Source organism: Arachis hypogaea, chromosome 19 (assembly GCF_003086295.3).
Source record: "Arachis hypogaea cultivar Tifrunner chromosome 19, arahy.Tifrunner.gnm2.J5K5, whole genome shotgun sequence".
Taxonomy (NCBI): Eukaryota; Viridiplantae; Streptophyta; class Magnoliopsida; order Fabales; family Fabaceae; genus Arachis; species Arachis hypogaea.
Genome location: NC_092054.1, coordinates 72460037 through 72470429, shown reverse-complemented (window position 1 = coordinate 72470429; position 10393 = coordinate 72460037). Strand labels below are relative to the sequence as shown.

The 10393-nt window shown below is 35.5% G+C and overlaps 1 non-coding gene across 1 annotated transcript; it reads right to left on the bottom strand.

Moving 5' to 3' along the window:
- Positions 1-8650: 8650 nt before the first annotated feature.
- LOC112780711 (small nucleolar RNA R71) lies at positions 8651-8758 on the bottom strand. The gene has a single exon (XR_003191528.1). It is a non-coding gene; the product is annotated as a small nucleolar RNA R71 (small nucleolar RNA).
- Positions 8759-10393: the final 1635 nt, after the last annotated feature.

Below are 10393 nucleotides of genomic sequence, written 5' to 3'. Positions count from 1 at the left end.
TGTTTTTAGGTAGTTTTTAATATGTTTTAGTCACTTTTTATTATATTTTTATTAGTTTTTAGATAAAAATCACATTTCTGGACTTTACTATGAGTTTGTGTGTTTTTCTGTGATTTCAGGTATTTTCTGGCTGAAATTGAGGGAGCTGAGCAAAAACCTGATTCAAGCTGAAAAAGGACTGCTGATGCTGTTGGATTCTGACCTCTCTGTACTCGGAATAGATTTTCTGGAGCTACAGAAGTTCAATTGGCGCGCTTCCAATGGCGTTGGAAAGTAGACATCCAGAGCTTTCCAGCAATATATAATAGTCCATACTTTGCTCAAGGATAGATGATGTAAACTGGCGTTCAACGCCAGTTCCATGCTGCAGTCTGTTGTTCAGCGCCAGAAACAGGTTACAAGTTGGAGTTCAATTCCAGAAACAGGTTACAACCTAGCGTTCAACTCCAGAAACAGCCCAAACACGTGAGAAGCTTAAGTCTCAGCCCCAGCACACACCAAGTGGGCCCTAGAAGTGGATTTCTGCACTATCTATCATAGTTTACTCATTTTCTGTAAACCTAGGTTACTTGTTTAGTATTTGAACAGTTTTTAGAAATTTATTTTGTATCTCATGACATTTTAGATCTGAACTTTGTAATCTTTGACGGCATTAGTCTCTAAAATCCATTGTTGGGGGTGAGGAGCTCTGCTGTGCCTCGATGAATTAATGCAATTACTTCTGTTTTCCATTCAAACACGCTTGTTCCTATCTAAGATGTTCATTCGCACTTCACTATGAAGAAGGTGATGATCCGTGACACTCATCACCTTCCTCAATCCATTAATGTGTGTATGACAACCACCTCCGTTCTATATTAGATTGAATGAGTATCTCTTAGATTCCGTAATTAGAATCTTCGTGGTATAAGCTAGAATCCATTAGCAGCATTCTTGAGAATCCGGAAAGTCTAAACCTTGTCTGTGGTATTCCGAGTAGGATTCAAGGATTGAGTGTTTGTGACGGGCTTCAAATTCGCGATTGTTGGGCGTAGTGACAGACGCAAAAAAATCAAGGGATTCTATTCCGACATGATCGAGAACCAACAGATGATTAGCCGTGCTGTGACAGAGCATTTGGACCATTTTCACTGAGAGGAAGGTGACACCTCACATACAACTTGCCATGGAAGGAGCCTTGCATGTGTGAAGGGGAGTACAAGAGAAAAGCTGAAATAAAGAGGACAAAGCATCTCCAAAACCCCAACATATTCTTCATTATTGAGTAACAAGTATTTATTTTATGCCCTTTGACTTTTTACAATTAAAACTAAAAATTATTATTGATATTATATCCTGACTAAGAGTTACAAGATAACCATAGCTTGCTTCAAGCCAACAATCTCCGTGGGATTCAACCCTTACTCACGTAAGGTATTAATTGGACGACCCAGTGCACTTGCTGGTTAGTTGTGCGGAATTACATAGTGTAAAGTAATTTTCGTGCACCAAGTTTTTGGCGCCGTTGCCGGGGATTGTTTGAGTTTGAACAACTGACGGTGAACCTTGTTGCTTAGATTAGGAAAATTTTGTCTTTTGGGTCAGAGTCTTTTATATTATTTTCAAAAATTTTTCAAAAATATTATTTTTCTTTATTAGTTTTTAGTTTTTCTGTGAGTTTAGTGTCATATTTTAAGTTTGGTGTCAATTGCATGCCTTTCTTTGTCTTTTAAATTTTCGAATTTGTGTTCATTGTTCTTTCTTAATCTTCAAGTTGTTCTTGTTTATTTTCCTTGTTTGATCTTTAGTTTTTCTTGTTTTGTGATTTTCCTTATTTTTCTTGTGCATTTTCAAATTATTAGTATCCAAAATATAAAAAATTTTATACATTAAATACTTTTTTAAAAAAAAAAACACTTTAAATTTATAACTCAATTGGTTAGAGCGTTGTGTTTATGTTCATGGTAATTGGCTATCTCTTTCTAATATCTTTTCAAAAATAATCTTTCTTCGATTTAATCTTGTGTCAATTTTTAAGTTTGGTGTTTTCTTGTTAATTTTTCTTTGGTTTTCGAAAATTTTATTTTGGTTTTCTAAAAATTTTAAGTTTGGTGTTCTTTCTTCATGTTCTTGTTGTTCTTGTGAGTCTTCAAAGTGTTCTTGAGTCTTCCTTGTGTTTTGATCTTAAAATTTTTAAGTTTGGTGTTCCTTGGTGTTTTCCCTCCAAAATTTTTGAAAACAAGGAGCATTAGATCTAAAAATTTTAAGTTGTGTGTCTTTTGTGTGTTTTTCTTTTTCATCATAAAATTCAAAAATTAAAAAAATATCTTCTCTAACTATTTTTGAGCTAATATTTCAAAATTTTTTAAAAAAAATTCAGATTTTTATTTTAAAATTTCTATTTTATCTTATCTTAGTTTTAAAAATTTCAAAATTCAAATTTTTTCAAAAAAAAAAAAAATCATATCTTTTTCAAATTTTTATCTTATCTTATTTCAAATTTCAAATTTCAACTTTCAATTCAAAATTCAAATTTCAAAATTTAAAATTCAAAATCTAATTTTCAAATTTAAAAATCAAATCTTTTCAAAATTTAAATCTTTTTCAAATCCTTATATTATATTGTTGACTTTTTCGAAAATTCAAAATTCAATTTTCAAATTTCAACTTTCAAATTTTCAAATTTCAAATTTCAATTTTCAAAGTTTCAAATTTCAAATTTCAAATTTCAAAATTTAAGTTTCAAATTTTAAAATTTAAATTTCAAAACTTTTTAATTTAAATTCCTTATCATCTCTTACCTAGCTTATCTTATCTTTTCTAATCTCAAATCTTAAAATTAAATCTTTTTCATATCTTTTCTGTTTTTATTTTATTTTATTTTCTTACAAATATCTTTAATTTTAAGACATATCTTTTTCAAAACTTCCTAACCAATTTCTCTTTCTTCATTTTTTTTCAAAAATCCTCACCCACATCTTTTTCAAATCTTTTTAATTAATTAATTTAGTTTTCAATTTTCTTTTATTTCTTTTTCTTCTAATTTTCGAAAATATAGTCAATTTTTCATTTATTTTATTTTATTTTATTTAATTTTAATTTCGGTTTTCAAAAAAAAATATATTTATTTGCCATTCATATCAATTCCCTTTTCTCCATTATGGACCTAAGTGGAAATGAACAGTCCAGAAGGACTCTGGGGTCATATGCTAACCCCACTACTGCTTCATATGGGAGTAGTATCTGTATACCCTCCATCGGAGTCAGTACTTTTGAGTTGAATCCTCAGCTCATTATCATGGTGCAGCAAAGTTGCCAGTATTTCGGTCTTCCACAGGAAGAACCTACAAAGTTTCTGGCGCAGTTTTTACAAATTGCTGACAGAGTACATGATAAGGAAGTAGATCAAGATGTCTATAGATTATTACTATTTCCATTTGATGTAAAAGACCAAGCTAAGAGGTGGTTAAATAACCAACCTAAGGCTAGCATAAGGACATGGAAACAGCTGTCAGAAAAATTCCTGAATCAATATTTTCCTCCAAAACGGATGACACAGCTAAGGCTGAACATCAAAGGCTTTAAACAAGGGGATAATGAATCCCTTTATGATGCCTGGGAGAGATACAGAGAGATGCTCAGAAAATGCCCCTCTGAAATGTTTTCAGAGTGGGTATAGTTAGACATCTTCTATTATGGGCTTACAGAGAAAGCTCAGATGTCTTTGGACCACTCAGCTGGTGGATCTATACACATGAGAAAGACAATTGAAGAAGCTCAAGAGCTCATTGATACATTTTCCAGAAATCAGCATCTGTACCTATGTAGTGAGTCTTCCATGAAAGAAGAGGCTAAAACAGTAACTACTGAACTCAGTCCTGCAGAACAAGTTACTGAATTCAATCAGCAATTAGATTTTCTAACAAAATAGCTAGTCGAATTCAAGGAGATTCTACAAGACACAAGAATGGCTAATATGAATATGGAAGTAAAATTGAAGCAAACAAAATAGCAGTTATCAAAACAAATAACAGAAGAGTGCCAAGCAGTTCAATTAAGAAGTGGGAAAACATTAAATACCTCACTCCAGAGCAGCAGAAAGCCAAGAAAAGAACAACTGACAGAGGATGAGCAAAATACTATCCAAAATCCCTCTGAGGACAGTAAGAGCCCAGAGAGGAATAACTCTGGCTTTCAAATGCCAGAAAACGGTGCAAAGCTGGCGTTAAACGCCCACCCCACGCACAATTCTGGCATTCAAATGCCAGGAACAGGCAAGGAGCTGGCATCAAATGCCCAATGGAAGCTCAGTTCTGGCGTTCAAATGACAGAAACAGGTAGGAAGTTGGCGTCCAACGCCAATCAAGCTTCCAACCCTGGCATTCAAACGCCAGTGAGGGATCAGACACACACAAGTGCAGATAACAACCCCTCTAAAAAGGTTTTTGATGAGCGGATAATTTATACGCTTTTTGACATTGTTTTTAGTATGTTTTTAGTAGGATCTAGTTACTTTTAGGGATGTTTTCATTAGTTTTTATGTTAAATTCACATTTCTGGACTTTACTATGAGTTTGTGTCTTTTTCTATGATTTCAGGTATTTTCTGGCTGAAATTGAGGGACTTGAGCAAAAATCAGATTCAGAGGTTGAAGAAGGACTGCTGATGCTGTTGGATTCTGACCTCCCTGCACTCAAAGTGGATTTTCTGGAGTTACAGAACTTGAAATGGCGCGCTTCCAATTGCGTTGGGGAGTAGACATCCAGGGCTTTCCAGCAATATATAATAGTCCATACTTTGGCCAAGAATAGACGACGTAAACTGGCGTTCAACGCCAGCTTTCTGCCCAAATCTGGCGTCCAGTGCCAGAAAAGGATCCAAAACCAGAGTTGAACGCCCAAACTGGCAAAAATGCTGGCGTTCAACTCCAAGAAGGACCTCTACACGTGCAACACTCAAGCTCAGCCCAAGCACACACCAAGTGGGCCCCGAAAGTGGATTTATGCATCAATTACTTACTCATGTAAACCCTAGTAGCTAGTTTATTATAAATAGGACCTTTTACTATTGTATTAGACATCTTTTGAACGATCTTTGAATCTTGAGAATCTTTGGACGCCTGGTTCTTAGATCAGAGGGGCTGGCCATTCGGCCATGCCTGGACCTTTCACTCATGTATTTTCAACGGTAGAGTTTCTGCACTCCATAGATTAAGGTGTGGGGCTCTGCTGTTCCTCAAAGATTAATGCAAAATACTACTGTTTTCTATTCAATTCATCTTATTTCGCTTCTAAGATATTCATTCGTACTTCAATCTGAATGTGATGAACGTGACAATCATCATCATTCCCTATGAACGCGTGCCTGACAACCACTTCTGTTCTACCTTCGACTGAATGAATATCTCTTAGATCTCTTAATCAGAATCTTCGTGGCGTAAGCTAGAATGATGGCAGCATTCAAGAGAATCCGGAAAGTCTAAACCTTGTCTGTGGTATTCCGAGTAGGATTCAATGAATGAATGACTGTGACGAGCTCCAAACTCGCGATTGCAGGGCGTTAGTGACAGACGCAAAAGATTAGTAAATCCTATTCCAGCATGATCGAGAACCGACAGATGAATAGCCGTGCCATGACAGGGTGCGTTGACCATTTTCACTGAGAGGATAAGATGAAGCCATTGACAAGGGTGATGCCTCCAGACGATTAGCCGTGTCGTGATAGGGCATTGGATCATTTTCCCGAGAGATGACCGAAAGTAGCCATTGACAGTGGTGATGTATCACATAAAGCCAGCCATGGAAAGGAGTAAGACTGATTGGATGAAGATAGCAGGAAAGCAGAGGTTCAGAGGAACGAAAGCATCTCCATTCGCTTATCTGAAATTCCTACCAATGAATTACATAAGTATTTCTATCCCTATTTTATTATATTAAATTTGAAAACACCATTATCAATTTATATCCGCCTAACTGAGATTTGCAAGGTGACCATAGCTTGCTTCATACCAACAATCTCCGTGGGATTCGACCCTTACTCACGTAAGGTATTACTTGGACGACCCAGTGCACTTGCTGGTCAGTTACACGGAGTTGTGAACCGTGGTTTTGGCATCATGTTTTTGGCACCATTTCCAGGGAAAGAAAGAGCAATGAACTTTACATAATTAAAGTGTAATCACGATTCCGCGTACCAAGTTTTTGGCGCCGTTGCCGGGGATTGTTCGAGTTTGGACAACTAACGGTTCATCCTGTTGCTCAGATTAGGTAATTTTCTTTTTGTTTTGTTTTCAAAAAATTTTCAAAAAAATTTTTCAAAAATTTTTCTTTTGTTTTCGAAAAAAAAATGTTTTCAAAAATAAATTATTCTATAGATTCAAAATTCTTAAGAATGAATTCTAGTGTTTCAAGAAGCATGTGAAGCCTGGTTGGCTACAAAGCCATGTCTAAATTCTTTTGGACTGAGGCTTCCAAACCTTCAGCATAGAGGCAAGTTACATATTTGATAAGTAATGAGCAATATATTCTGATATCTTGCTGAAGCTTGGCTGGCCATTGGCCATGTCTAGTGTTTTGGACCGGAGCTTTCATTGAAAGCTTGGCTGGCTAGTGAGCCATGTCTAATTCCTGGACCGAAGCTTTAGACTAACATGGCAAGATTCTTGGAATTCATGTTAAAAATTTTGGAATCCTTATTTTTCTTTTTCATATAATTTTCGAAAAAAATCCAAAAAAATTAGAAAATCATAAAAATCAAAAATATTTTTCTGTTTCTTGTTTGAGTCATGAGTCATGTCATAAGTTTGGTGTCATTTGCATGTGCATCTTGCATTTTTCGAAAATTTCATGCATTCATAGTGTTCTTCATGATCTTCAAGTTGTTCTTGGTAAGTCTTCTTGTTTGATCTTGATGATTTTTTGTTTTGTGTTGTATGGTGTTTTTCATATGCATTCTTGAATTCTTAGTACGTAAGCATTAAAGAATTCTAAGTTTGGTGTCTTGCATGTTTTCTTTGCATTAAAAATTTTTCAAAATTGTGTCTATGATGTTCATCCTGACATTCAAAGTGTTCTTGGTGTTCATCTTGACATTCATAGCATTCTTGCATGCATTCATTGTTTTGATCTAAAAATTTCATGCATTGTATCTTTTTAGTGTTTTTCTCTTGCATCATAAAAATTCAAAAAAATCAAAAAAAAAATATCTTTCCCTTTTTCTCTCATGAAATTCGAAAATTTGAGTCGACTTTTTCAAAAATTTTTAAAATCAAGTTGTTTCTTATGAGTCAAATCAAATTTTCAATTTGAAAATCTTATCTTTTTCAAAATCTTTTTCAAAATCTTTTTCAAAAATCAAATCTTTTTCAAACTTCTTAGTTATTTTCGAAAATTCAAAAAAATATTTTTCAAAAATCTTTTTCTTAATTTTATATCATAATTTTCGAAAATAACAATAAAAATTAATGTTTTGATTCAAAAATTTCAAGTTTGTTACTTACTTGTTAAGAAAGATTCAAACTTTAAGTTCTAGAATCATATCTTGTGATTTCTTATGAATCAAGTCATTAATTGAGATTTTAAAAATCAAATCTTTTTCAAAACTAATTTCTAAAATATCTTCTTATCTTACCTTTTTCAAAAAGTTGGTTTCAAAATATCTTGTCTAACCTCCTAACTTCTTATCTTTTCAAAATTTGTTTCAACTAACTAACTAACTTTTTGTTTGTTTCTTAACTTTTTTCAAAACTACCTAACTAACTCCCTCTCTCTAATTTTCGAAAATATCTTCCCTCTTTTTCAAAAATTTCTTTTTAATTAACTAATTATTCTTATTTTTATTTTTGATTTTAAAAATTTTCGAAAAACACTAACATTTTTCGAAAACCATTTTTGAAAATCACTAACTCTTTTTCAAAAATATTTTTCGAAAATTCTCCCTCTCCCATCTTATTCTATTTATTTATTCATCTACTAACATCTCATCTCACATCTCAACCCTCCTCAAAGTTGTGTTTCTTCCATTATATTACATTCTTTGTCTCCCCCTCTTCTTCTACTCACACAGGGATCCCTATACTGTGGTATAAAGGATCCATATTATTATTATTATTTTTTTTCTGTGCCCTCTTCTTTGTCATATGAGCAGGAGCAAGGACAAGAATATTCTTGTTGAAGCAGATCCAAAACCTGAAAGGACTCTGAAGAGAAAATTAAGAGAAGCTAAATTACAACAATCCAGAGATAACCTTTCAGAAATTTTCGAACAGGAAGAGGAGATGGCAGCCGAAAATAATAATAATGTAAGGAAGATGCTTGGTGACTTTACTGCACCTAATTCCAATTTACATGGAAGAAGCATCTCCAATCCTGCCATTGGAGAAAACAACTTTGAGCTGAAACCTCAATTAGTTTCTCTGATGCAGCAGAACTGCAAGTTTCATGGACTTCCATCTGAAGATCCTTTTCAGTTCTTAACTGAATTCTTGCAGATATGTGATACTGTTAAGACTAATGGAGTAGATCCTGAAGTCTATAGGCTCATGCTTTTCCCTTTTGCTGTAAGAGACAGAGCTAGATTATGGTTGGATTCTCAACCCAAAGACAGCCTGAACTCTTGGGATAAGCTGGTCACGGCTTTCTTAGCCAAGTACTTTCCTCCTCAAAAGCTGAGCAAGCTTAGAGCTGATGTTCAAACCTTCAGACAGAAAGAAGGTGAATCCCTCTATGAAGCTTGGGAAAGATACAAACAGTTGACCAAAAAGTGTCCTTCTGACATGCTTTCAGAATGGACCATCCTAGATATATTCTATGATGGTTTATCTGAGCTATCAAAGATGTCACTGGACACTTCTGCAGGTGGATCCATTCACCTAAAGAAAATACCTGCAGAAGCTCAAGAACTCATTGACATGGTTGCTAATAACCAGTTCATGTACACTTCTGAAAGGAATCCTGTGAGTAATGGGACGCCTATGAAGAAGAGAGTTCTTGAAGTTGATACTCTGAATGCCATATTGGCTCAGAACAAAATATTGACTCAACAAATCAATATGATTTCTCAGAGTCTGAATGGAATGCAAGCTGCATCCAACAGCACTCAAGAGGCTTCTCCTGAAGAAGAAGCTTATGATCCTGAGAACCCTGCAATAGCAGAGGTAAATTATTTAGGTGAACCTTATGGAAACACCTATAACTCATCATGGAGAAATCATCCAAATTTCTCATGGAAGGATCAAAAGCCTCAACAAGGCTTTAATAATGGTGGAAGAAACAGGTTTAGCAATAATAAACCTTTTCCATCATCCACTCAGCAACAGATAGAGAACTCTGAACAAAATACTTCTAATTTGGCAAACTTAGTCTCTGATCTTGTATAAGGCTACTGTAAGTTTCATGAATGAAACAAGATCTTCCATTAGAAATTTGGAAGCACAAGTGGGCCAGCTGAGTAAAAGGATCACTGAAATCCCTCCCAGTACTCTCCCAAGCAATACAGAAGAGAACCCAAAAGGAGAGTGCAAGGCCATTGACATAAGCACCATGGCCGAACCTACAAGGGGAGTGGAGGACGCAAATCCCATGGAGGAAGACCTCCTGGGACGTCCAGTGATCAATAAGGAGTTTCCCTCTGAGGAACCAAAGGACTCTGAGGCTCATCTAGAGACCATAGAGATTCCATTGAACCTCCTTATGCCCTTCATGAGCTCTGATGAGTATTCCTCTTCTGAAGAAAATGAGGATGTTACTGAAGAGCAAACTGCCAAGTTTCTTGGTGCAATCATGAAGCTGAATGCCAAATTATTTGGCATTGATACTTGGGAAGTTGAACCTCCCTTGTTCATCAATGAACTAAGTGATCTGGATCAACTGACATTGCCTCAGAAGAGACAGGATCCTAGAAAGTTCATAATACCTTGTACTATAGGCACCATGATCTTTAAGGCTCTGTGTGACCTTGGTTCATGGATAAACCTCATGCCCCTCTCTGTAATAGAGAAACTGGGAATCTATAGGGTGCAAGCTGCTAAAATCTCATTAGAGATGGCAGACAATTCAAGAAAACAGGCATATGGACAAGTAGAGGACGTATTAGTAAAGGTTGAAGGCCTTTACATCCCTGTTGATTTCATAGTCCTGGATACTGGAAAGGAAGAGGATGAATCCATCATCCTAGGAAGACCTTTTCTGGCCACAGCAAGAGCTGTGATTGATGTTGACAGAGGTGAAATAGTCCTTCAATGGAATGAGGACTCCCTTGTGTTTAAAACTCAAGGATCTCCCTCTGCAACCATGGAGAGGAAGCAGAAAAAGCTTCTCTCAAAGCAGAGTCAACCAGAGCCCCCACAGTCAAACTCTAAGTTTGGTGTTGGGAGGCCACAACCAAACTCTAAGTTTGGTGTTGAACTCCCATATCC